Source organism: Gopherus flavomarginatus, chromosome 23 (assembly GCF_025201925.1).
Source record: "Gopherus flavomarginatus isolate rGopFla2 chromosome 23, rGopFla2.mat.asm, whole genome shotgun sequence".
In the NCBI taxonomy this organism is placed as follows: domain Eukaryota; kingdom Metazoa; phylum Chordata; order Testudines; family Testudinidae; genus Gopherus; species Gopherus flavomarginatus.
In genome coordinates this window covers 14,400,516-14,428,492 of record NC_066639.1, presented here as the reverse complement: position 1 = coordinate 14,428,492, position 27,977 = coordinate 14,400,516, and the positions used below count along the sequence as shown (strand labels likewise).

General features: G+C 52.1%; 1 pseudogene; it reads left to right on the top strand.

The window, feature by feature from the left end:
* Nucleotides 1–390: 390 nt before the first annotated feature.
* Nucleotides 391–27,171, top strand: LOC127039742 (hydroperoxide isomerase ALOXE3-like; annotated as a pseudogene).
* The last annotated feature ends 806 nt before the right edge of the window (nucleotides 27,172–27,977 follow it).

Below are 27,977 nucleotides of genomic sequence, written 5' to 3'. Positions count from 1 at the left end.
CCCCGGCTGGAAACAGCGTGCCACTAAAAATCAGCCCATGTGCCGCCTTTGGCACACGTGCTGTAGGTTGCAAACCCCTCATCTAGATTTCCTGAGCTCTCTTCTAACCCTAATCGTCTATAATTCTAGGTGGCCAAGAAAGGTTGTGGAATCCACATCACTGGAGGTTTTTAAGAAGCTGTTGGACAAATACCAGTCTGGGACAGTCTAGGTTTACTTGGTTCTGCCATTTCTATGATTTTGATGCCAAATGTCATGGGTTCAAATCCCCCATGCGGCCGTGAAAGGGCCAGTGAAAATGGCTATTCCTTCCCGTGAAATCCCATGCCCTGACATAGGAGGGCAGACCAGATTAGCACCGAGGTCCCTTTTGGCCTGGGAAATCTCTGAATGGCCCCCCCTCGACTTTACAGATGCGGGGAGAGCCCCAAGCACCAGCTGGATCGTCAAGGAAAGGACTTTGCTCCCGGAGCTGTGAGTGTGAGTCCTCCCTCCTCCACAGCAGCTGTCTCCTGAGGATTTCCCAAGGGGGAAATTTCCGAGAAGGACACCGGCAGCTCTGCATTCAGGCAATCTCGTGCTTCAGATGGTTTTCCATAGGGGTCAAGAATGACCCCCACTTCTCTGCTCAATAACTGATCTGGTGCATCCTGCTTTTTTTTCCTCCCCACCTTCCTCTGAAGCATCAATGCTTGGACACCCGGCAGGATGGCCGGCACTCTGAGCCGGCCCAGAGAATCCTCTTCCTAGCTGCCTGGCTGGCGTGTCTTGCTCACGTGTTGGGGTCCAACCAATCACCAGATTGGGGGTCAGGAAGGAAATTCTCCCCCAGGTCAGGTTCCTTGAGGGTGTTTCCATCCTCTGCGGCATGGTTCATCTACTGGCACCATCTGAGTACACCAACCTAATCAATCCCCGCCATTGCAGGGACTGGCCAGAGCAGCGAATCCAACCAGGCCACTATCCAACAGTGGCCGACACCAACTGCTTCATGAGAAATTGCAAAAGACCCCTCAATGAAGGGCTAAACTGCCCCCATTTCCCTCCTGTCCCCTGTTGTTCAGAGCTCTGAAGCTCTGAAGCACGATGATTTCTAATCCATCCGAAACCCTTAGAAACTAATGAACTAGGGAGGATAATAATTTACCTGTTTAGATTGTGGCTTTTTGTGGGTTTTCGGTATGTGTCCGTGCAGCACTGGACGCAAAGGGGGCCCTGATCTCAGTCGAGGTTTGTGCAGCGCCCGGCACAACAGGGGCCCCGATCTCAGTCAGGGTCTGTGCAGCGCCTGGCACAACAGGGGCACCGATCTCAGTCAGGGTCCGTGCAGCGCCTGGCACAACAGGGGCCTGACTCCTGTTGGATCTCATCGTGCTACTGCACTACCCACAATAGTGCTTCTCTAGATCTCTTGTTCTCAGGGGGGCAACTCACACGTCCCCGCTGGGAGCAGAGGCGTGGGGCTCTCGATCTTTTGCCAGCCTTTGGCTGGGTTAGATCTGGCAATATTGCTGCGCTGACCCCCAATCTCTGGGCTCTGTGTGAGTGGTGCCCCTGGAGGTCACGTCAGACAGAGCCCCCATGAGCCAGGGTGGTTCCCCTTTTCCCTCAGAAGCCGGAGCAGAAGTGCAATGAGCAGTGTGCAGGAATTAGGGGCAATCCCGGGCATCCCTCAACTCTGTGGGGGGGTCTAACCCTGCTCCCCCCGTCCCTTCCCCTGCCCTCTCCCCCCATAGGTGGACAAATACCAGGTGCCCAGCGCACAAAGCCTGGGGCCAATCGTGCTGAACCGACCACACAAGCAGCCCTATTCCTTCTTCCCCTCGGACAGCTGGCTCTGCAACTGTGTCCAGGTGATGTTGCCCGAGGGGGACACCTACCGCTTCCCCTGCTACCAATGGATCTGCACCATGGAGCTGCGAGAAAGGGCAGGTAGGTTCCCAAAGCCAATTCCCCCACTCCACACAAGGGATCACAGGCCCTGCCTGCCCACCGCTCCCTCCTCTCCACGCCCCCTAACCCGAGCACCTCCCGTCCACTCAACAACTGGTCAGCGGCGAGCCCTGGTGCCCCTTGTCCCCCTAAACATGGTGATTCTGAGGGGTGGGGGGAAATTTCCCTCTTGACTTGATGGATGTCACCATGTCTTCCGCGAACGTTCATGGATTCTCACATGGATCAGTAACTGGTTAATGGCTAGACAATGGAGTAGGAATGAATGGGCAGTTTTCACAGTGGGGAGAGGTAAATAGTAGGGTCCTCCTGTCACAGAGTGTGAGGGAGACAGGGTCCTGCATCCCTCCACATCCTGCCATTCACGGTGACTCTCAGCCAGTCGGTAACACAGAAGGTTTATTAGACGACAGGAACACAGTCCCAAACAGAGCTTGTAGGTACAGACAACAGGACCCCTTGGTCAGGTCAATCTTAGGGAGCCAGACCCGGTTCTGGCCACTTTCCATTTCCCCAGCCAGCTCCAAACTGAAACCCCCCTCCAGCCGTCTCCTCCAGCCACCCCCCTGGCTCCTTCTCCAGCCTTTATCTAGTTTCCCAGGCAGAAGGTGTCACCTGGCCCCATCTCCCTCCTGGCTTGGATTACATGCTCAGGGATCATCCCTCAAGTGAAGTCACCCCCTGATATCCAATCCCCAGTGCAGACAGTACCAGCAAAACTCCCATGCAACATCCCCAGGTCAATCCTCCCCACTCCCTGCTTCATCACACCCCCAAGGGTCTGTCCTGGGACCAGTGCAGTGCAACGCATTCATAAAAGATTTGGAAAGGGTGTATGGGTGGGGGCTGGAGAAAAAAATGGGGTGACGTTTGCAGGCTCTGTCAGGGAGGTCACAGGCTCGGTGCTCCGGTACTGCTCTGAATCAAACCCAGGCAGGACCCTCGTCAGTGAGACACCCCTCGGGGCGCGCTCTGCTAGGGGAAGCCTCCTAGGCTTCGATGCCTCCTGGGAGAGACCTCGGAGCGTTCAGCACCCCTGGTCTCGCCGGGAGCTCCCTGAAGGATCCAACCCTGATTTCTCTTGCTTAACAGAATCCATCGGCTGACTGGGGGCTTGGCTACACTGGAAAGTTGCAGTGCCGGGGGTGGCTTTACAGCGCTGCAACTCACTCACTGTCCACACTTGCAAGGCACATACAGCTCTGTATCTCCCTGGCTACAGTGCTGGCTGTATTCCACCTCAGCCTGGGAAATAATGACTGCAGCGCTGGTGATGCAGCGGTGCTCCACCAGTGTGGCCACCAAAAGCACTGTTATTGGCCTCCAGAGGTATTGGGAGGTATCCCAGAATGCATGCTCAGCCACTCTGCTCATCGGTTCGCACTCTATTGCCCTGGCCTCAGGTGACCCGCCCTTTAAATGCCCCGGGAATTTTAAAAATCCCCTTCCTGTTTGCTCAGCCAGGTGTGGAGTGCAACCACTGAATCTTTCCAGGTGACCATGCCTCCACGCAGCAAACGAGCCCCAGCATGGAGTAATGGCGAGTTGCTGGACCTCATCAGTGTTTGGTTGGAGGAAGCTGTGCAGTCCCAGCTGTGCTCCAGCCATAGGAATTACGATACCTATGGGCAGATCTCAAGGGCCATGCTGGAAAGGGGCCATGACCGGGATGCGCTGCAGTGCAGGGTTAAAATGAAGGAGCTGCGGAGTGCCTATTGCAAAGCCCGCGAGGGAAACCGCCGCTCCGGCGCTGCCCCCATGACCTGCCATTTTTACAAAGAGCTGGACGCGATACTTGGGGGTGACCCCACTGCCAATCTGAGGACCACGATGGACACTTCAGAGTGGGGGGGAAGGGGAGGAGGAGGACGAGGGGGAGGAGGAAACCGAGAGTAAGGGTACTGGGGTGGGGGGAGACACCCCGTAATCCCTGGAGGCATGCAGCCAGGAGCTCTTCTCAAGCCAGGAGGAAGGTAGCCAGTCGCAGCAGCCGGTACTTGGTGGAGGACAAACAGCGGAGTGGGTTCCCGGTAAGCGGTTTTTATTTTCAGGATGGAAATTTTTCGGGAGAGGAGGGAGGGTTCTGCATGCATGCCTAGTTGTGGAATAGCGAGGGGTGGGGAGACCATTGCTGCAAACAGACAAGCTGCATAGGGGCCACGGCAGAATCCGCATTGCTGTAGAAGACCCTCCCGCTCTTCCCAGGTGACCCGCAGCAGCGAGATATCTTCCAGGATCAACTCCTGTGGAAAATGTTGGGAGAGTGTTCAGTGTAGGTGCCCCCTGCAGCTGTTTGCTTTCCCCAACGCACAGAAACCCCGAGGAAAAGTACAGCCCTGAAGCAATCAGTCCCCCTTACTCACCATTTCGGAGCTCCTGTGGGTTATGTGCGCTCTCTTTGGTATGGGAAAATTATGCTATTGTGAAGAATGTTACTCCTTCACTGTGTGGGAATAACTGTCTGAGATATAAACAATGCTGCCTCTGTTAAGTGTTGCCTTTTTTTGCCTTTCCACAAGCAACCTTGAGTTCTCGGCTGCCCGTGTTATCAACAGCTCAAAGACTCCAAAACCTCCGGAAGACGCCGCGAAAAAGCAAAGACGACCCGCTGCAAGCAGTTATGGATCACTCTGCCACAGAGAATCAAAAAGTGCAGGACTGGAGGGAAAGGGAAAGCAGGATCCGCCAGAGAAACGCAGCGGCCAGGAAGAAAAGCACAAAGCAGCTGATAAGCGTCCTGGCGTGCCAAGCGAACTCTATCCAGGCGCTCGTAGCCATGCAGGCAGAGCACTACTGCACCAGCCCCCCGCCGTCCCAAAGCTCTTTCCCTCGTGCCCCAATGTCAGCTCAAAACCCCCTTCCCCAGCATCCAGATTCTTACCACCACCAGCTGCCCCCAACACCTGTACATTCACCTACCTGCTTTGAGAACTACGACCCTTACCCTCTGCACTCAACCCCCATCACCATGCAGTATTTTCATCCTGAAGTGCAGCAGTCATTGCACAGCACTCCAGACAGGACATATTCAAACCTGTGACTGTACAGTTCCTGCCCCCCACCCTTTTAGGTTCCCAAAATGTTGTGTGTCGGTCAAGAAAGTTATTTTCTTTTCAATAAATGAATTCTTGGCTTTGAAAATAGTCTTTATTATTGCAGAAAGTGAAAGATATCTTAGCCCAGGAAAGAAACAGGCACTGCAGATCAGCTTAGGAAAAACAGATTCCTACTAACATTGTGTCAGGGACTCTAACCCCGACGGCAAAGTTCGTTGTCTGACCGCAAGAGAGACAGGCAACACCAGCAAGGTCCGATCAAAAGCTCTTTATTGACAAGTGCACGCATCAATAGAGAGCAGCTCGTCTCCAGAGAGAACCAGCCCCCCCTTTACATCTTAGTATAAGCCTATATAGACAGTTCCGTCGCGTCATAAATTATTCACTGGAGCAACCCACCCCCTTCTTCTAACAACTAGAAACTAGACACCTTTAGTATACATGCATGCCTAAAGTTAGAAATGTAGGGGAGTTAAAAACAAGCAAAGAACAGAACCAGGGAGTGAAAGCAAGGAGGCTGGGAAGCTAGGGCTCTTATCAGTTCTTCGAAGGATCTGCCCTATCACAGCACATCTGGTACTATGCCAGGAATGCAGCTTTTCTCTTATCTCACTTTTTCCCAGCGCTTGTGAGACATGCTGCTTTTTCAGCATTTTCCACTCAGGGATTACCCACAAACCTCTATTAGCCTGACTTTGGTCAGGTTGGCATACCTGGTTCTGTCTGCTATATCTTTATTCAGGCCTAACAATTGTAACCACTGCACTTCACTCTCGTGCAAGGCACCAAACATTACTGCTGGTTTTCAGCCTCAAATTCCTTCCTCAAAGCATCCCTAATCCTTGCAGCCCTGTGCTGGGCCTCTCTAGTAGCCCTGCTCTCTGGCTGTGCAAATTCAGCCTCCAGGCGTTGAACCTCGAAGGTCCATGCCTGACTGAATCTTTCACCCTTCCCTTCACAAATATTATGGAGGGTACAGCACGCGGATATAACCGCAGGGATGCTGCTTTCCCCCCAAGTCTAGCTTCCCATAAAGAGATCTCCAGCACCCTTTTAAACAGCGAAAAGCACACTCCACAGTCATTCGGCACCGGCTCAGCCTGTAGTTGAACTGGTCCTTGCTCCTGTCAAGCTTCCCTGTATATGGTTTCATGAGCCAAGGCATTAACGGGTAAGCGGGGTCTCCAAGGATCACAGTGGGCATTTCAACGTCCCCTACTGTGATCTTCCGGTCTGGGAAAAAAGTCCTGGCCTGCAGCTTCCTGAACAGGCCAGTGTTCTGAAAGATGCGTGCATCATGCACCTTTCCGGACCAGCCTGTGTAAATGTCAATGAAATGCCCATGGTGATCCACAAGCGCCTGGAGAACCATAGAGAAATACCCCTTCTGATTAATGTACTCGGATGCTAGGTGGGGTGGTGCCAGAATAGGAATATGTGTCCCATCTATCACCCCTCCACAGTTAGGGAACCCCATTTGTGCAAAGCCATCCAGAATGTCCTGCACATTCCCCAGAGTCATGGTTCTTCTTAGCAGGATGTGATTAATGGCCCTGCAAAGTTGCATCAACACGATTCCAACGATCGACTTTCCCACTCCAAACTGGTTCCCGACCGATCGGTAGCTGTCTGGAGTTGCCAGCTTCCAGACTGCAATAGCCACTCGCTTCTCCACCGGCAGGGCAGCTCTCAATCTCGTGTCCTTGTGACGCAGGGTGGGAGAGAGCTCAGCATACAGTCCCATGAAAGTGGCTTTTCTCTTCCGAAAGTTCTGCAGCCACTGCTCGTCATCCCAGACTTCCATGACGATGTGATCCCACCACTCAGTGCTTGTTTCCCGAGCCCAAAAGCGGCGTTCCACGGTGCTGAGCATTTCCATGAAAGCCACAAGCAATGTCGTGTTGTACACGTCAGGCGACTTGCAATCATCGTCGGACTCCTCATCACTTTGGAGCTTAAGGAATAGCTCAACTGCCAAATGTGATGTGCTGGCGACACTCGTCAGCAAAGTTCTCAGCAGTTCGGGCTCCATTTCCCACAGAAATCGCGCTGCACAGAAACCGTTGGGAGAATCACAATGGCGCCAAACGTGGACGGAAAAAACAGGGCTTGCTGGGATGTAAAGCGATGCATCATGGGACGTTGGGACAGGAAGCAGAATGACCCGTACCCTTCGCCCCCTTCCCACAACCCACGGTGCCAAAATGGAGTCAAAATGGGACGAGGTGCTCTGTGGGATAGCTGCCCATAATGCACCACTCCCAACACTGCTGCAAATGCTGCAAACGTGACCGTGACACAGAGCGGGTAGCTGTCAGTGTGGCCACACTGCAGCGCTTTTCCTACACAGCTGTACGAAGACAGGTTTAACTCCCAGCGCTGTACAGCTGCAAGTGGAGCCAAACCGACTGAATTTCATCTGCCATTGTGTTGCCCAGTCAGCCAGTTTTGTGCGATCCCTTTGTAACACTTCTCAGTCAGCTTTGGGCTTAACTATTTTGAGTAATTTTGCATGGTCTGCAAATTTGGCCTCCTCCCTGTTTACCCCTTTTTGCAGATCGTTTATGAATACGTTGAGTAGGACTGGTCCCAGAACAGACCTCTGGCAGACACCGCTATTTACCTCTCTCCGTTCTGAAAACTGGCCATTTATTGCTGCCCTTTGGTTCCTGTCTTTTAACTAGGGCACCTGGGAATACTTTTAGGATCATGTAACGATCTTTAGTTTAATTTAATGAGAAGCCTTTTGTGATCTTAGTCACCCAGCCTCTGTCAATAAACAAACTCCCTGCCCCAGGGGCAGAACGGGGAGCAGCACAGAACGTCTCACATTCCACACTCAAGCTTCGCCTGGGGCTAGGGCATGTGCTGTGACCAGACCTCAGGTACAAAACTAGGGGGCGGGGGGGGGGCAGAAACCACTATGGCTCATGGGTGTTGAGCACCCCTATTTTTTTGCCATAGGTGCTTGAGCTCCGGAGCACCCATGGAGTTGGCACCTATGGCTCCTTTCATGGATCAGTAACTGGTTAAAATATAGACAAGAGAGCAGAAATGAACCATCAGTTTTCACAGCGGGGAGAGGTAAATAGCGGGGTCCCCCAGGGTCTGTCCTGAGACCTGTGCCGTGCACCATATTCATAAACAATTTGGAAAAGTGTAGGAGCAGGGAGGTGGCAAAGTTTGGAGCCACCACTAAATTACTCAAGATAGTTAAGGCCAAAGCCGACTGCGAAGAGTTACAAAGGATCTCACAAAACCAGGCGAGTGGGCGACGAAATGGCAGATGAATTTCAGTCTTGATAAATGCAAAGTTAATGCATATTGGAAAACATAATCCCAACTATAATTCAAAACGACGGGGGCTAAATTCGCTGCTACCGCTCAAGAAAGAGATCTTGGAGTCATTGTGGATAGTCCTCTGAAAACATCCTTTCAGTGTGCAGCAGCAGTCAAAAAAGCGAACCAAATGTTAGGAACCATTAGGAAAGGGATAGATAATAAGAAAATATCATATTGTGTCTATATAGATCCACGGTATGCCCACACCTTGAATATTACATACAGTTCTGGTTGCCCCATCTCAAAAAAGATGCAATGAAATTGGAAAAGGTAACGAAAAGGGCAACAAAAATCATAGAATCATAGAAAATTAGGGTTGGAAGAGACCTCAGGAGGTCATGTAGTCCAAGCCCCTGCTCAAAGCAGGACCAACGCCAATTAAATCATCCCAGCCAGGGCTTTGTCAAGCCGGGCCTTAAAAACCTCCAAGGATGGAGATTCCACCACCTCCCTAGGTAACCCATCCCAGTGCTTCACCACCCTCCTAGTGAAATAGTGTTTCCTAATATCCAGCCTAGACCTCCCCCCCTGCAACTTGAGACCATCACTCCTTGTTCTGTCATCTGCCACCGCTGAGAACAGCCGAGCTCCATCCTCTTTGCAACCCCCCTTCAGGTAGTTGAAGGCTTCTCTCAAATCCCCCCTCACTCTTCTTTTCTGCAGACTAAACAATCCCAGTTCCCTCAGCCTCTCCTCATAAGTCATGTGCTCCAGCCCCCTGATCATTTTTGTTGCTTTCCATTGGACAGAGGAGTATGGAACAGCTTCCACATAAAGAGAGATTAAAAAGACTGAGACTGTTCATCTTAGAAAAGAGACGACTAAGGCGGGATATGATAGAGGTTCAGAAAATCATGACTAGGGTGGAGAAAGTGACCAAGGAAGTGTTATTTGCCCCTTCACATAACACAAGAACCAGGGGTCACCCAATGAAATTAATAGGCAGCAGGTTTAAAACCAACCTAAGGGCGTATTTCTTCACACAACGTGCAGTCAACCTGGGGAACTCCTTGCCAGAGGATGTTGTGAAGGCCAAGACTATAACAGGGCTCGAAAAAGAGCTAGATAAGTTCATGGAGGATAGACCCTTCAATGGCTATTAGCCAGATGATCAGGGGACAGCCCCATGCTCTGGGTGTCCCTAAACCTCTGGCTGTCAGAAGTGGGGATTGGATGGTAGGGGATGGATCACTCGATAAATTGCCTGTTCTGGTCTCTCTGTCTGAATCACCTGGCACTGGCACTGTCAGGAGACAGGATATTGGGCTAGATAGGCCATTGTTCTGACCCAGTCTGGCCATTCTTATGTTGCTATGTAATGGCTCTTGATTGTCATTTCCTGGGCTGGCTAATGGATGGTTACTTGGAACTGGTTTCACGTAAAACTTGGCTTGGGGGGTGGCCCCTCCTGGCCTGTTTTGCTTCCCCGCCCTCACATGATGTGATGCTAAAGTTGAATCATGGTTATGCAACCCTTCTGCCCCTCTGAGTTGGCAGCAACAAGGGCTGGGTTCAGTATCTAGGGATTCTGTTTCAATAACACAATGCAAAACCAGCTCAAGCCCCCACCCAGTGACCTGGGACACTTACACACCACCCCCAGGGTGCCTCTAGGAAGCAATACTTCCCCTCTCGCAAGCGCGGAGTCTGAGTGTAGCAAAATCCTTTTAATAAAAGAGGGAAACAATGCGGCATTATGTTGGGGAAACACCACAAACAAGATTCGTAACACAAACCATGAGCAAAAGACCCACCTCCAAGTAACTTTGGCAATGTCCTTTTCCCCTCAGGGTCTTAAGTCCAAATCACCCCAAAGTCCAACAACCCAAAAGTCTTTGTCCCTGTCTGTGCCGCCCCAGAGTTCAAAAGTTCATCTGCAGAGTTTTACCCTCCCAGCCTGGGTGGAATGGGGCGGGCACATGGGGTGTTAAGGAGCATCTTACGTGGGCCGAGGCCGACTGCCCTGCCTCTCCTTGGAGGTCTGCTGCAGCCTTCACCACGAATGGCTCTGCTCCACCAGCCACTCCGCTCCTCTCCTCCAGCCGTCCCCGCAAACTGCTCCGATCTGCTCCACTCGCTGTTCCACGGGCCGCTCCCACCATCCCACAAGCTGCTCCACTCCACCAGCCATCCCATGAACCCCTCCAGCTGTCCCTGTGGTATCTCATGCGGAGCGAAGAAAATTCACACAGTCAACACAGCTGCAAACAAGTCAGGAATCTCTTTTATTCTTTTCTACTACCCCCTTATATAGTTAAGTCTGGTTACATAAGAACCAATCATGCGGGCTAACATCATACATGCTAGCAATCTAATTGGACAAAAAGAAAAATCACGCGCTTACCATGCCTCTAATCATCCCTGATTGGCCAACCGCAACGACGCAATCCCCGACCACACAAAGAACGATCTACAGCCTCTTCCCCCGAACCAATCGCTCTGTGTGAGACACAGAAAACAAGCGGATCCAAGGCGCGAGCTGCAGCCCGGACTGGCCCCCCCAGCGCCCCCCGCCACAGCCACAGGGCTCCGGCCGAGGAGGCAACGGGTTCTTCACGTGGAGCTGCCGCCTCCTCGCTGCCCCCTTGCTTCCCCCCAGGCCAGTCTCTCTGCTGCCGCCGTCCGGGAGATGAGGCGAGTGGCTCGGGCCGCGGCCCCCGCTTCTCACTCCCTCTCATACACTCGGGCACCGGGCGCTGCTGGGGCCCCGGCCAGGCAGCGCAGGGAACCCAGGCGACCGGGCTCAGCGCCGCTCCCACTCTGGTCTCAGGCATGTGTGGGTCTCTGCGCGGGGCGCTCCGCAGGCAGAGGTGGGCGGCAGCTGCCACGAGTGAGTGCCCGTTGCCTCCTCGGCCGGAGCCCTGTGGCTGTGGCAGGGGGTGCTGGGGGGGCCGGTCCGGGCTGCAGCTCGCGCCTCGGATCCGCTTGTTTTCTGTGTCTCACACAGAGCGATTGGTTCGGGAGAAGAGAGGGGAAGAGGCTGTAGATCGTTCTTTGTGTGGTCGGGGATTGCGTCGTTGCGGTTGGCCAATCAGGGGTGATTAGAGGCATGGTAAGCGCGTGATTTTTCTTTTTGTCCAATTAGATTGCTAGCATGTATGATGTTAGCCCGCATGATTGGTTCTTATGTAACCAGACTTAACTATATAAGGGGGTAGTAGAAAAGAATAAAAGAGATTCCTGACTTGTTTGCAGCTGTGTTGACTGTGTGAATTTTCTTCGCTCCGCATGAGATACCACATGTCCCCACAAACTGCTCAGCTCCACTCTGCTGCGCTCACCGCTCCAACTGTCTTGCACACTGCTCTGCCAGCCACTTAGCAATATATCTTCAGGCTCCCCCACTAGTTAACACAGCACTCATCATCTCAGCTCTTTCAGTGGTTTCAGCTCTTAGTGATTTCAGCTTGTAGTAGGGGAACCCCAGTGCTTATGCACCATTGGCCCAAAGTGAATTCAGCTCAGCAGTCTCTAGCTAGGCCCCTAATACAATCAAAATGAGCTCTGTTATTCAACAGTGGGGAGGGGGGGGGGAGAGAGAGAGAGAGAGAGAGGAGGTGCAATTGGTGTGCCAGGCCCTCAAAAGGGCCCATACCATCAGATACACACACCTAGCTCCAACCTGGAACCCATGTCCCTTGTCTAACGAGTGCAACTTGGTTGATGGTGAGACTCTCTGTCATAAAACAGTCCCATAATCCTTCATTCACATAATCAGGGTAACAGCACTTTATTCCTCCTACCCCAATAACCGAGACATTGGGGATTGCACAGCTGTCAAAGTGACCATTTTGGGCTGCTGTGGGTTCATATTTTTTCCACACTTGCCATAATTTACCACCAGACGTCAGAGTAGAGCTTATCCTGACTCTGCTTACAGTGACAATGAACACTTCTCTCTGTATACACATGCACACATTCATAACCACAGCCTGGATGCCTTGCTTACAAGGGCCAGTCAGTTCAGAACATCACACGGTTGCATAAAAAACCGTACTCGGGATATTTGTATGGTAAAAATAACACTGTATACAAACAGTTGATTTAACTTCTTGGGTGGGTGGGGGCGAGTGTTCAACCTTCTGTTCTCCCCGGGGAGGAGCACCTGGACCCTGATTCTTACACCCCATCCATCATTCATGCATGTCTGTCCTCAGGTTTGCACTGTGCACATCTGGCCTTCATAAGGTCTGTCACCTGCACATCTGTCCTTCAAGAGGTTCGCCACATGCAATATCTGTCCACATGTACTATGAGGCTAGCCTGCCCCGTCCACATCTGTCCACAACTATATTTCATGAGGTTTGCCATGGGCACATCTGTCCACATGTGTCCTGGGCCTGGTTTGCCACATGTCCTCCATGGGGTTAGCCCCATCTACACCTGTCTATTTTCAGGTTGGCCACATGCACATCTGTCCTTGATAAGGTTGGCACCTTGCACATCTGGCCACATCTGCCCCAGGGCAGGTTTGCCTCATGCACAGCTGTCCACATCTGCCCTGCCAGCATCTGACAGTCCCCCTGCACCCCTGCTCTCTTCTCAGTACCCTCCCCCAAATCAGTGAAGCTGTAGCGATGCTGGCTTTGGTGGGATCCAACTGAGAGTGCCAATTCAGGACAAATTACTTAGAGCAGGGCAGTAACAGCACGAGGCTGGGGTTCCTTTGCACACCAAGGCAAACCAAACCAGCCAAACAGAGAAGACGTCAGTTTTACCCCACTGGCTGACCAAAAATCACATCAACAATTCCCTTAGACACTCCCATTTCCCAGTATCACCACCAGTGCCCTCGTTATGGGGACGAATGGTTACGAAAACCAATATTCCAGTAAAAGAAAAAGGTTCCCTCGATCCCAAAGGACCAAGGCCTAGACCCAGGTCAATATACAAGTTAGGTCTTACCCACAAATCACACCGTTGCCGATCCTTTAGAATCTAAAATCTAATAGTTTACTCATAAAAGGAAAAAGATATAAATGAGAGTTAGAAGTGGTTAAATGGAATCAATTACATGCGGTAATGACAAAGTTCTTGGTTCAGGCTTGTAGCAGTGATGGAGTAAACTGCAGGTTCAAATCACATCTCTGGAGAACATCCATTGCTGGGTAATTCAGTTCTTTGTTCGGCGTTTCAGTTTATAGGAAAGTCCCTCCAGAGGTATGAAGCAGGATTGAAGACAAGATGGAGATGAGGCAACATCACCTTTTGTAGCCTCTTCCAGGTGTAAGGACAAAATGGAGTTTGGAGTCACATGGGCAAGTCACATGTCCATGCATGACTCCGTTCTTTACAGGCGGCAGCCGTTGCCCACGTGTTATCTTGACCATCCCCAGGAAGATTTCTTAGGTGGATTGGAGTCTCCCAAGGTTCATTGTCTGTTAAGTGTTTCTTGATTGGACACTTACTGAGAACAGTCCCTTCTCAAGAAACTGACCAAATGCTTCACTGAGGCTTCTTAGAATCAAACACATTGAGATACAAGTACATAGCCAGTATTCATAACTTTAACTACAAAATTGATACACCCCTCTAGACAGCATAACCCTAACCAGCAAATCATAACCTTGTCTTAGACACCTTATTTGACCCCCTTTATACAAGATTTGGTGCCACCACAGGACCTTGGTTGCAACAATGATCTATACGGTCCCAGGTCATGTCAATAACATCACAGAGGAGAACCTTTTTTGGGGGAGGCAGCCTGGTACACCCCCGTTAGAGAAAGCACGCGTCCTCCTTGATTCCCAGGAGGAGCAGCAAGAGATGCTGTTTCTCACTCTGTTTGGGACCAGGCCTCCTCCCCTCAACCCACATGGCAGGGTGGGTCCGTTGTGTGGCTAATGCCCGGGTGTGCCATCGGCTTTCAAACACCCCCTTCTCCCTCCAGCCAAAACCACGGCTGAGGATGCCCAGCACTGGCAAGAGGAGCTGAAGGTGAGGCAGGAGGCCTATTGGTGAGCCGGGTGGGGGCAGCATGCACCCAGGAAGGACTGGAGGATGGGGAGGGTCAGGCTGATAAAGTCATAAGCACTGTCCAGGAGAGGACGATAATAAGCACCAGTCCTGCTTTCACTCCCTTCCCCTGCCTCCCACTTTGGGCTCTCAACTCCCCAGCTCTAACCACTAGACACCACTCCCCTCCACAGCCAGGGAGAGAACCAAGAGGCTCATGGGGACCCTGATTCAATCCTACACCCTCACTCCCCAATGCCAAAATAAGCCAGGATGTGCTGTCTCCGTTCTCAGCTGCCACAGCGCCTCCAGAAGGGAAGGGTCTTTTCATAGAATATTAGGGCTGGAAGGGACCTTAGGAGGTGTCTAGTTCAACCCCCTGCTCAAAGCAGAACCAATCCCCAACTATTTTTTTTTTGCACCCCAGATCCCTAAATGCCCCCCCCAGATTGAACTCACAACGCTGGGTTTAGCAGGCCAATGCTCAAACCACTGAGCTATCCCTCAGCCTTTGCTCTCCACCTGGGAGGGGTAGGAAGGCTCCAGCCACTGGCAGAAGAACTTACGCTGGGTGAGAATCATCTAAAACCATATCTCTGCCCCATCATACCCCCCTGGATAGGCCTTACCACCCCCTACTCTCCATCAATCTCCCACACCTGCTCTGGGGAGACAATGGAAGAGTTAACCCTGTGGCATCAGCAGCTCAGGGCTTCTCTGAAAGCCCCAGCACCTGGAGTCATGGGGTTATCCCGGGGAAAAACTCAGCTTCTGTTTTAAAAGCCAAGTCACTCTCCAGACATTGTGTGTAGGGAGAGCAGCTCAGAAATGTGACCCCACCTACAGGGCCTGAGGCCGTTAGAGTAAGTAAGACCCCAAAGGGTTATTTACTGAAATCTCAGGATTTGGAAGTCAATCTTGTGATTTTTTTAGAGGGGAGGGGGGGCTGGTCCATGATCTATGAACCCCTGGGGTTTGCAACACTATTTGAACTATCCTCTTAGGGCATTTGAAGGGAATAGAGGCAGTTCTTGGAGCAATGGGCTCAGGCTCTTAGCAGACCCAGGCAGCATCACTGCATTAGCCACACTAGTAGCAGATCTCCCCCGCTCATGGCAATGGGCTCAGGATCTCTGCAGACTCAGGCAGCATCGCTGAGTCGGGCACACTGGCTGCCCATTTTGGATGGTTCCTCTGTAATTGCAAAAGCTGCAGATGGTCTTATTTTTGCTTGGAAGCTGAGCGGGAGAGGAATTTCTTTGCCCATGGGAAGCCTCCAGCCACACCTGGGTGAGTCAGAGGAGGTCTCTGGTGGGGCCCATGCCTGCGCTTTCTCGGGCATGGGATGGTGAGCCCACGTGCGTCTCCTGGCAGCTGGAAGGAATATGCCCCCGGCTGGCCAAGATGCCTGGACGTGGCAAGCGTGGACGAGCTGGACTCCAGCCTGACCAAGACCACCATCTTCATGATGCGCACCATTAAAACTTGAGTGTGGGGGGACACTCACCCTGCAGCCTGGGGCATTGGGGCAGTGGGATTTGGGGAGGGCTCAAAGGGGATCAACCCCCTCCCCAGGTAACCCAGCGGGGATGGGTTGATCTGAGAGTCACTCCAAAGAGGCCATCTTCTAGCTCAGATCCTGCCTACAGAGCAGGACTAATGCCTGTGTCTGTACCTGACATCCCCAGCCATTCCTCTCGGTCGCTATGTTATGCCGGGCCCTGGCGACCCACAGTGAAAGACAGCACATGGCCCAAAGTCCTCCCGGTCTAAACCCTCCTCTCTGACTTAGTTTCCCCTCCGACCCCCTGTTTAGACCTCAGATCACCAGCTGCACAGTGGTAGCAGTAGAAATCATGGCTTCCAAGTGAACAACCAACTGAAAACCTATCTACCTATCTATCTATCAGATTGGGGGCATGGTCAGATATCTCTAATCTGCTGCTATTCCCTGCCCCCAAGTGCCCACAGGGGGTGGATTGGGGCCATGGCTGGCACACGCTGTGGTTATGGAGCCCTGGCAATGCCCTCCCTTCAGTTGGGTGTTTGGCTGCGCCCCCTTTCTCTTGACTGGCTGGGTCCATCTGTCTCTCCTCCAAGGGTCTCTCTTGTCCCCAGGTAGCTGAAGCTGAAGGGCTTCTTCTCATGCACGGGCTCCCGAGAGAAGCTGGAAGATATCCGGAAGATATTCTGGTGTAACAAGAACCCCACTTCAGGTACGTACCCCGCCCCATCCCATGGTTCATGGACGTGTCCTGCCCCAGGCCCCCGACACAGTCTGACCCTGTGCCCACAGACATGAGGTGAAATTACCCTGCTGGTCACACCACACCCACTGGGCAAAGCTAAGGGCTGAGACTCATTGCTCCTCCTGTGCTGACCTGAGCACTGGGGCTGGAGGGTGAAGGACAAACGGGCTTCGTGAGCCCTCTGCAGCCTCCCCGGTTCCATCCGCATGGGAGACTGGAGGGCAGCTCTGGCTTGAATCAAGATGTAACCCCCAGCAGCTAGTTCCCACCACATCTCCCATAGCTAGAGGGAGATCATGATCCCCCATCTATTGACTCCCATGGAGAAAAGCCCATGGACACCAGCTGGGGTCTGACCCCATTGATTCCCATGGAGAGATGCCCATTGACATCTGCTGGGATCTGGCCCTATTGACTCCAATGGAGAGACGCCCACGGACACCAGCTGGGGTCTGGCCCCATTGATTCCCATGGAGAGATGCCCATTGACACCTGCTGGGATCTGGCCCCATTGACTCCAATGGAGAGATGCCCATTGACACCAGCTGGGATCTGGCCCCATTGACTCCAATGGAGAGACGCCCATTGACACTAGCCGGGATCTGGCCCCATTGACTCCAATGGAGAGACGCCCATTGACACCAGCTGGGATCTGGCCCCATTGACTCCAATGGAGAGACGCCCATTGACACTAGCCGGGATCTGGCCCCATTGACTCCAATGGAGAGACGCCCATTGACACCAGCTGGGATCTGGCCCCATTGACTCCAATGGAGAGACGCCCATTGACATCAGCTGGGATCTGGCCCCATTGACTCCAATGGAGAGACACCAGTTAGAGTCTGGCCCCACTGACTGCAGTGGAGAGACACCCATTGACACCAGCTGGGGGTCTGTCCCTATTGACTTCAATGGATAGACGTCCATTGACATCAGCTGGGATCTGGCCCCATTGCCCCTCATGTTGTTATCTGTGTCCCTAGAGTACGTCTCCGAGAACTGGCAGGAAGATTTGTTCTTCGGGTACCAGTTCCTGAATGGGGTCAACCCGGTGGTGATGCGGAAATGCACATCACTCCCGGAGAACTTCCCTGTGATGGAGGAGATGGTGGCCAGCTCCCTGGGGGAGGGCACCACCCTGCAGGACGAGCTCAAGGTAAGACGATGCTGATGGCCTCCCAAAAACCGTCTGCAGGGCAGAGTTCTGTGGGTCCCTTTCCCTGGAAGAAAACCCAGCTCCCTGTTTCATGTGAGAGATGAACCCATCTCTCCGCCTTGCAGAAAGGGAACATCTTTCCAGATTACAAGATCCAGGAGGGGATCCTACCACCCAGTTGAATGGGGAACAGCAGTACCTGGCCGCACCGCTCTGCCTGCTGCACCTGACACCTGGCGGGCAGGTCATGCCCTTGGCCATCCAGGTAATGAACATGCCCAGCCTCTGCCTGGTCCTCACAACAGCCCAGGGAGCCCTTTGGCCCTGCCAGGCTAATCCAGAACAGAGGAATTGCCCCCGATCCAGACCAGTGGGCCCTTTCTAGTGAGCAGGTACCTCAACATTTGGCGGGTGAAACATTGTCCCATCAGAAACCCCACTGACATGGATCCTCCCATACAGGGTAATTTTGACAGAGCGTTTCTGTTACTGGACCCAAACAGGAAGTGTGATAGGACTCAAAACGTTGTGGGGCGGGAGGGGGGGTTTCAGAAAATGAAAAATTTTGGATTTGGAGGTGGGGAGTTGCTCCCCCAATTTCCTTTCCTCTTTATTCTCTTTTCTTCTTCTGCATTTTTCACCCCTGAAACGTTAAGAAAAGAAAGAAAAAGAAAGACAGAAAACCTCTGAAAGTGGGGCTGGAAAAGGAGAAAATCCACTTTTCACCCTTTAAAAACAAATTATTTTACAACGGGGCAGGAAGGCCAGACAGATGAACATCAGGATGGATTGGCCGAGTAGACCAGAAAGACGGGAGGATGGATGGGAGGATGAATGGGCTGAGGAGACCAGAGGGATGGAAGGACGGACGGGAAGGTGGATGGGCCGAGGAGACCAGAGGGACAGAGGGTGGATGGGCCAAGGAGACCAGAGGGATGGGAGGACGGACAGGAGGGTGGATCGGCCGAGGAGACGGGAGCGATGGGAGGACAGACAGGAGGGTGAATGGGCCGGGGACACAGGCGCCAACTTTCTCCAGTGCCTGTGCATTCCTGCAGCCCCTACCCCTTTCCCCGCCTTTGGCCCCACCCCGACTCCACCCCATACCCACACTGGCCCCACCCCCATTCCAACTCCATTCCCAAAGTCCCCACCCTAACTCCGCCCCCTTCCTGCCCCATTGGATCCCTTCCCCAAATCTCTGCCCCAGTCTCTGCTCTTTCTCCAATGCACCGTGTTCCCCCTCCTCCCCCTTCCCTCCCTGCCCCGCAAATGAGTTGTTTCATGGCACAAGTGCTGGGAGGGAGTGGGGAGAAGCAGGATGTGGTGGCGTGCTCATGGAGGAGGTGGAGGTGAGCTGGAGCAGGGGGGTAGGGGGGAGCTGCCAGTGGGTGCTGAAAACCCACCAATTTTTTTCCATGGGTGCTCCAGCCCCGAGCACCCATGGAGTTGACGCCTATGGCCAGGAGACCAGAGGGACAGAAGGATGGATGGGAGGGTGGATGGGTCAAGGAGACCAGAGGGATGGGAGGATGGACAGGAGGTTGGGTGGGATGAGGAGACCAGAGGGACAGGAGGATGGACGGGAAGGTGGATGGGCCGGGGAGACCAGAGGGATGAGAGGATGGACAGGAGGACGGATAGGAGGATGAATGAGCTGAGAAGACCAGAGGGACGGGAGGACGGACTGGAGGGTGGATGGGCTGAGGAGACCAGAGGGACAGGAGGACGGACAGGAGGATGGATGGGCTGAGGAGACCAGAGGGACAGGAGGACGGACAGGAGGATGGATGGGCTGAGGAGACCAGAGGGACAGGACTATGGATGGGAGGATGGACAGGAGGATGGATAGGCAGAGGAGTCCAGAGGAATGGGACTATGGATGGGAGGATGGACAAGAGGATGGATGGGTCGAGCAGACCAGAGGGACGGGAGGAAGGATAGGAGAGTGGATGGGCTGAGGAGACTAAAGGGAGAGGAGGATGGATGGGCCGGGGAGACAAGAGGGACAGGAGGATGGACAGGAGGATGGATGGGCAGGGGAGGCAAGAGGGATGGGAGGATGGATGGACCGAGGAGACCAGAGGGATGGGAGGACAGACAGGAGGATGGATGGGCTGAAGAGACCAGAGAGACAGGAGGATGTATGTCAGGGGAGGCAAGAGGGATGGGAGGGCGGATGGGAAGATGGACAAGAGGATGGATGGGTCGAGCAGACCAGAGGGACGGGAGGACGGACAGCAGGGATGGACAGACGGGTGGGACGGATGGAGGGGTACGACAGATGGATGCACAGTTGCTGACTTCTATTTTTCCCAGCGGCTGCTCCACCCCTATTCTGTGCTGAGGCCCTGCCACCCCTCCGACCCTTCTCATGAGGCCCCACACTTGCTCCACCTCCTCCCACCCCTGCTTCACCCCCCACCTGCCACTCGCTGCTCTCCGCTCTCCCCCGAAGTGCCTCTCACCAGCCACCAACAGCTGATCTGCTGCCCAGCTGTGGCTGGTGGGTGCTGAGCACCCCCTATTTTTTTCCGTGAGTGCTCGAGCTCCGCAGCACCCGCAGAGTCTGCACCTATGGCTGGGTGGACCGAGGTGCTGGGCAGGAGGGATGGACGGATGGACCAGAAGTCTCACAGGAGGGCTCTGATTCCCCCTTTCCTGCTCCAAGTACTCATTCAGGAGTGGGGCCCTCCTGGGTGGGGCAGCCCCCCTCTGGTTCCCACCCACTGGGTGTCTCGGGATGTCACAGCCCACAAACCTTTGCCCTACCTCCAGGTGCAGGGCTCTCCGTCCAGTCCTGGGCTGCTCCCTGCTGGCAACTCTCAGCACGTGAGCCATGCGGGAGGCTTTTTTCTTCTCAACTCCTTTCCCCACCCCACAGCTCAGCCAGCTCCCGGACCCCGGCAGCCCCATCTTCCTGCCCAGAGACCCTGCGTGGGACTGGACCCTGGCCAAGATCTGGGTGTGCCTGGCCAGCTTCCATGTCTGTGAGGTCAACACCCACCTGCTGGAGGCTCATTTCCTCTGCGAGGTCAATTGCATGGCCACACTGCGCCAGCTGCCCATGTGCCATCCTGTCTACAAGGTGATGGGGGCGAGGGACCGAGCAGGGGGAGGGTTACTCCCTCATGTCCTTCCTGTGCCTTTGGCCAGCAAACAGCCGTGTGCCAGCTGTTCCCAGCTGTGTCCCCCAGCTGTGCCCAGCTGTGTCTGTGCCCCAGATGTGCCCAACTGCATCCATGTCCCAGATGTGCCCAGAGGCATCCGATAGCACTTCAAAATGTGCCCAGCTCTCCCTGCCATGGCCCATCAGTGTCTGCATGGTCCAGGGCACCCAGGTGTTTCCCCAGCTGCAGCCCCTGCCCCAGATGTGTCCGCTGTGTCCGTTCCCAAGCTGGGTGCGAAGGTGCCCTCTGCACCTAGCTGTGCCAAGATGTCTGGGTCATGCTCTGGACACACCCAGATGTGCCCTGTCCCAGTTGTGTGTGGGCACGTCTCTGTTTCACACAGCTGCATGGGCCCCAGTCGACCTTCGATGTGCCCTGTTTCCCACAAGGACTGTGTCACTGGGAGTGGGGAGATTGGACTTAGAGTTAGCACCAAGGTCCCAGCTTAGCCCCACGTCTCTCTGCTCCCCACAGCTCCTGATCCCGCACACCCGCTACACCCTGCACATTAACACCCTGGCTAGGACCAACCTCATCCAGCCTGGATGGGGCTTCAACAAGATGAGAGGTGACTTCCCCCTCCATTGCCTGGTAAGAGTAGGGTGGGGGCTGGGAACCAGGACTCCTGGGTTCTAGCCATGGCACTGGAAAGGGGAGGAGGAGCTAATGGGCAGGGGGGGCTGCTGGATTTCAGGATGTTTCATATCTTTGCAGCTCCGCCACTCACTTGTGATGTGACTATAGTCACTCGTGTTTCCTTCTGTGTCTCTCTGTTCCCCCATCTATAGAAGGGGTGGTCTCGTGTGACTGCTCCAGGCATTCCTACAGCACGCTCCCACTGGCCCTTCTAGGATGAGGCCGTGGGAAAACAAAAGGGCTAACACAGAGGCCTGGTCTACACTACGCTGTTAAACCTATTTTAACAGTGTTAAATTGATTTAACGCTGCACCCGTCCACACTACACTGCTCTTTATATCGATTTAAAGGGCTCTTTAAATCGATTTCTGTACTCCTACAAAACAAGAGGAGTAACACTAAAATTGATATTACTATATCGGATTAGGGTTAGTGTGGACGCAAATCGACATTATTGGCCTCATTATTTTACAGTAGCTACCCACAGTGCACCGCTCCAGAAATCGATGCTAGCCTCGGACCATGGACGCACACCACCGAATTAATGTGCCTAGTGTGGACGAGCACAATCCACTTTATAATATCTGTTTTATAAAATCGGTTTAAGATAATTCGAATTTATCCTGTAGTGTAGGCGTAGCCAGAACAGCCATAGGGTGCTGGCAGTTAACTCTGGGTGGGCTTTTTGTGTGTAGCTTGTGTTTTTTGGTGGAAAAAAACTGCAGATCTGGTGACGCTGAAAGGTTCTGCGGATTAGTGTCAATTTCCCTAAATTCTTTCCTTTAAAAAACCCCACAACTTTTTGTTTAAACCTGTTTTTAAAAAGGTTGAGATGCAAATGAAACAGTTGGATTGTACTGAAGCGAAAGCATTTGCAGGAGGGGAACCATTTCCATTTTGGCCAAACAAAACTTTTTGTTTGATCCAGAACAAATCTAGATTTTAGTTGCACATTTCCCCCTCGCCAAACATTTCAAGCACCTTTGTTTTCAGCTGGATCTGGAACGATTTTTCCCTCCAATGTTTTGGAATTGTCAGTGAGCTGAAAAAGAAAAAAAAAAAGTCTATGGACTGCTCTGGGTATGGCCTCAGCAAAATTGTGACTGGAACAGGGTTCCCCCTTGTGGTGTCTACATCTTAGCGGATGAGTTGTTGTCTGGACAACCTGGCTCACCGTGAGACACTAAAGCAAGAAACGCTGTATCTGGAGATCTCAAACTTTTCTTGCTCGGACCCCTTTGAAAATATTTCAGGCTTTAAACCCCAAAAAGTAACGACCTCACACACACAAACATGCCCCCGCTTACTTCCGTGCTGCTGCTGACGGCAGCACTGCCTTCAGAACTGGGCACCATTCTCATGATGTCCCCTACTATACTCATGCAACCCCCTTTTGGGTCGCGCACCTCAGTTTGAGAAATGCGGCTCTACATTACTGATGGGGAAAGGAGATTTAATCACACTCTATAAGTACGTGCCTAGGGAGATTTCAGAGAGCAGAGGGCTCTTTATTCACCAGAGCAAGATCTAGTACCTGGGAGTTGAATTTAGATCTCTTCTGCTTGGAAATGAGGGGCAGCTGGGTCCCAGGCTGGAGAAGAAGCTTTCGAAGCAGCTTCCCAAGGGGTGGTGGAGGGTTCATCACTGGGAAACTTTAGCCCCAGATTGTAGGTTTCTTTCTAAAAGATCTGCTCTCGCTCAGGCATAATTTATTAACCCAGCTGCTGTCAATTGGCACTGAGCCAATGGAGTTACAGCCGATTAACAGATGTTGGGGATCAGACCCTATTGATTCCAGTGGAGAGACGCCCATTCACACCGACTGGGATCTGGCCCCACTGACTCCAGTGGAGAGACACCCATGGACACCAGTTTGAGATCTATCCTCTGTAAAGATTTCCAGATTCTTGCCTCTCTTCCAGGCCTCCTCGACGGGTCGGGATGGGATGCTGAAGCTGCTGGCCAAGGGCATGGAGAATGTGAGCTACGAGGTGCTCTGTCTGCCAGACAACCTAGAAGCTCGTGGTGTCACCTCGCTCCCCAATTACTACTACCAGGATGATGACATGAGAATCTGGACAGTGGTGGAGAGGTGAATCCAGGGGTGGGACCCAGTGATGCCTTAGAGGAGGGGGTGGAGAAGCCACAGTAGAGCTGGGGAGAAGCAGTGAATCTCTAGGGGAAAACAGAGGAAGTGGTCTCCTAAGCCGCACCCACAAACAAAGCCCCATCCACTCATTCCCCTCCAATGAGGTGCTGCTCCTAGTAGAACATCACAATTTGCTCTGTAATATGCTTTCAACAGCACTGATGTAGTCATCGGGAGCTGGAAATTGTTCTCCTCATGTGTCAGAGTTAATGACCCTTATGGGGAGCAACTCACCACCTTCCTCTCAAAGCAATGGGCTCAGGCTCTCTTCAAACTCAGGCTGTGTCGCTGCATCAGTTTACATTCAGGTCACATCCTGAAGGTTTTCTTCATATCCATGAGGCCTGAAGATTCAGGCTGGGTCCACAGCTGATGTGAATCTGTGAGACTTCAATACACCTGTGTTTATTCACATCCTCTGAGGTTCTGGTCCTATCATTTTTAGTCATAGATTACATAAGGCCACAAAGAACCATTATGATCATCTACTCTGATTTGCTGTCTCATATAGGCCAGAAAAGGTCCCTAAAATAATTCCTAGGGCAGATGTTTCAGGCAAAAAACCAGCAATTCTTGATTTAAAAATTGCCAGTGAGGGAGAATCCACCATGATTCTCGGTAAATTGTTCCAACGGTTAATTACTCTTGCCTTAAAAAAATGACACCTTATTGCCTGTCTGAGTTTGTCTAGGTCCACCTTCCAGCCATTGTCTCTTCATAGACATTTCTCTGATAGTCTGATTGTTGGGGATTGAGCCTGCTTTGAGCAGGGGATTGGACTAAATACCTCCTGAGGGCCCTTCCGAGCCTGATATTCTATGATTCTGTGAAGAGCCCATTTGTATATCTTTGTTCCCCATGTGGATACTTATGGACTGCGATCAAGATCCACAAGTGGATGTGATATACCTCGACTTTAGCAAAGCTTTTAATAGAGTTTCCCTCAGTATTTTTATCAGCAAGTTAAAGAAGTATGGGCTGGATGAATGGACTATAAGGCAGATAGAAAGCTGGCTAGATCGTCGGGCTCAACGGGTAGTGATCAATGGTTCTATGTCTAATGTATTATTGAAAGTTTTTTTGTTTTCTGACATTTTGTGAAAAAAAGGTCAATATTGAATCACATGAAACTTTTCAGCCAAAATCCTCAGGCTGATCGAACAGCTGTTTTTTGACAGAAACCAAAAGTTTTACAGAAACAATTCTGTTTGGTCCTCTCTGCCACCCTTTGTCTATTTAGATTATGAGCAGGCTGAGACAGGACCCTTTTGTCCGTGGGTGTCTCTCTCTGCAGCACCTAGCAAACTCAGGGTACTGATCTCAGTCTGGGTCTGTGCAGCACCTGGCACTGTGGGGATATAATCTTGACTGTAGCAAAGTATGATAACCTTAGAATCATAGATGATTAGGGTTGGAAGGGACCTCAGAAGGTCATCTAGTCCAACCCCTGCTCAAAGCAGGACCAATTCCCAACTAAATCATCCCAGCCAGGGCTTTGTCAAGCCGGGCCTTAAAAATCTCTAAGGAAGGAGATTCCACCACCTCCCAAGGTAACCCATTCCAGTGCTTCACCACCCTCCTAGGGAAATAGTTTTTCCTAATATCCAACCTAGACCTCCTCCACTGCAGCTTGAGACCATTGCTCCTTGTTCTGTCCTCTGCCACCACTGAGAACAGCCGAGCTCCATCCTCTTTGCATCCCCCTTCAGGTAGTTGAAAGCAGCTATCAAATCCCCCCTCAGTCTTCTCTTCTGCAGACTAAACAACCCCTGTTCCCTCAGCCGCTCCTCGTAAGTCATGTGCCCCAGCCCCCTGATCATTTTTGTTGCCCTCCGCTGGACTCTCTCCAATTTGTCCACATCCCTTCTGTAGTGGGGGGCCCAAAACTGGACTCAAAACTCCAGTTGTGGCCTCAACAATACCAAATGGAGAGGAATAATCACTTTCCTCGATCTACCGGCAATGCTCTTACTAATACAGCCCAATATGACGTTGGCCTTCTTGGCAACAAGGGCACACTGCTCACTCATACCCAGCATCCCATCCACTCTAATCCCCAGGTCCTTTTCTGCAGAACTGCTGCTTAGCCAGTCGGTCCCCAGCCTGTAGCAGTGCATGGGATTCTTCCCTCCTAAGTGCAGGACTCTGCACTTGTCCTTGTTGAACCTCATCAGGTTTCTTTTGGCTCAATCCTCCAGTTTGTCAATGGGGCCAGATGCCAGTTGGTATCAATGGGCATCTCTCCTTTGGCATCAATGGGGCCAGGTCCCCAGGAGGTGTAAATCAGCATTGTCCTATTGGCGGCAGTCCAGGTGTGACATCCTGATCAGGACACCCAGGGGCGGCTCTAGGCATTTTACCGCCCCAAGCACGGAAAGCAGGCAGCCTTCAGCGGTTTGCCTGCGGAGGGTCCGCTGGTCCCGCGGCTTCGGCAGACCTCCTGCTTGGCGTGCTGAGTCCTGGAGCCGCCCCGAGGACACCCAGAACTATGACCACCCTGTTATCCCTCAGCCTCAGCAAGGACTTGCCGGGGGACATTTTAATGCCTGGATTAGGCAGGGGGGTCAGTATAGGTGACTGGAGTTGGGTTAACTTCCAGGAATCACTGAACAGTGCTGTTAGCAGCATCCTGCCACCGAAACAAATATATCTGTGTGCAATCAATGTGTGCGGCAAACGGCTTACAGCTGAAACTCTGTTAGGAAATGTACAATGTGTATTCCTAGTCCTGTGGTGCCATCTAGTGACTTTCGCATAATATTTCATTCTCTGTAATTTCTCATCTGGTTGGGGTTTGATTCCTTTCTCAGGCCTGGTCCATACTACGCTGTTAAACCGATTTTAACAGCGTTAAATCGATTTAACGCTGCACCCGTGCACACTACACTGCTCTTTATATCGATTTAAAGGGCTCTTTAAATCGATTTCTGTACTCCTACAAAACGAGAGGAGTAACGCTAAAATTGATATTACTATATCGATTTAGGGTTAGTGTGGACGCAAATCGATGTTAGTGGCCTCATTGTTTTACAGTAGCTACCCACAGTGCACCGCTCCAGAAATCGACGCTAGCCTCGGACCACGGACGCACACCACCGAATTAATGTGCCTAGTGTGGACACGCACAATCAACTTTATAATATCTGTTTTATAAAATCGGTTTAAGCTAATTCGAATTTATCCTGTAGTGTAGACGTACCCTCACTGCCCCCTTGTGTAAATCAGGAGTCACTAGGGCTGGTTCCCCTCTCGCTCACACCAGTGTGACTCTGGAGTGACCTCACCGCAGCATAATCAGCCCCGAGCGACCTGGTGCACTGGTTTCTCCTTTAACCCCCCACAGGTTTCTCTGGCATCATTGGGCTGTACTACCAGAGCGACGCCACTGTCGAGAAGGACTCCGAGCTGCAGGCCTGGGTGGCAGAGATCTTCACCGATGGGTTTTATGGGCAGGAAGTCATCCGGTACCATCCTCCACTCCCTCGCTCACCCTCTCCATCGTAGCTAGTGGGGTCTGGTTAGAACTCACTTCGGGCTGGGTGAGGCTTAAAAGGTACCAGGGTGTGGCTGCATCTCCCGGGGAAGGAACCATGCAGACCTCTCCTTGCGGCCTCGCTGCTCCAGGTAGAGGCCAAAGCAGTGTATAAGGCCCCACATGGGGAAAAACAATTTGATGACGGGCTCTGAGATCGAGCAGAGAAAGATCCAGCGGCTAGAAATTGAAACCAAACCAATTCCCACTGGAATTAAGGTGTAAAATCTTGCCAGTGAGGAGAATTAATCAGTGGGGAAATGTCTGAAGGGCTGCAGAGGAGTGTCCACCACTGGTAATTTTTAGCTTAAGAGTGGATGTTTTTCTGAAGGCTCTGCGCTAGCATAATGGGCTTTAGACTACGGTTACAGGAAAAAGAACCAGGAATTAATAATGGGAAGTTACACAGGTGAGAGTAGATTGTCACGGTGGCTTTGGCATCTATGAAATGTTCCATTTCAATGTTCTCAGAAAGCAACATTTTGATTTTCTTTTCAAAACAACCTTTTGTTTCTAAATTTGTTTTTTAAAATCTTATTTATTTAATCAAAATCAGGAGGGAACTTTTCTTTGCTGCTACAACGGAGCGTGCAGCTCCACCTGAAAGGAAATATTTTAGCAAATTCTGTTGTGCGACAAAAGTCTAAATGTGGCGGCTTTGTTCTGCAAAAAATCTCAGATTTTTTTGTGGAAGGGAAATTCCGAGTTCTGCACAGTTCTAGTCTGGAGTCAGGGCCCAGGGAAAACAACCCCATAAGCCTGCAGGTTAACGCTACTT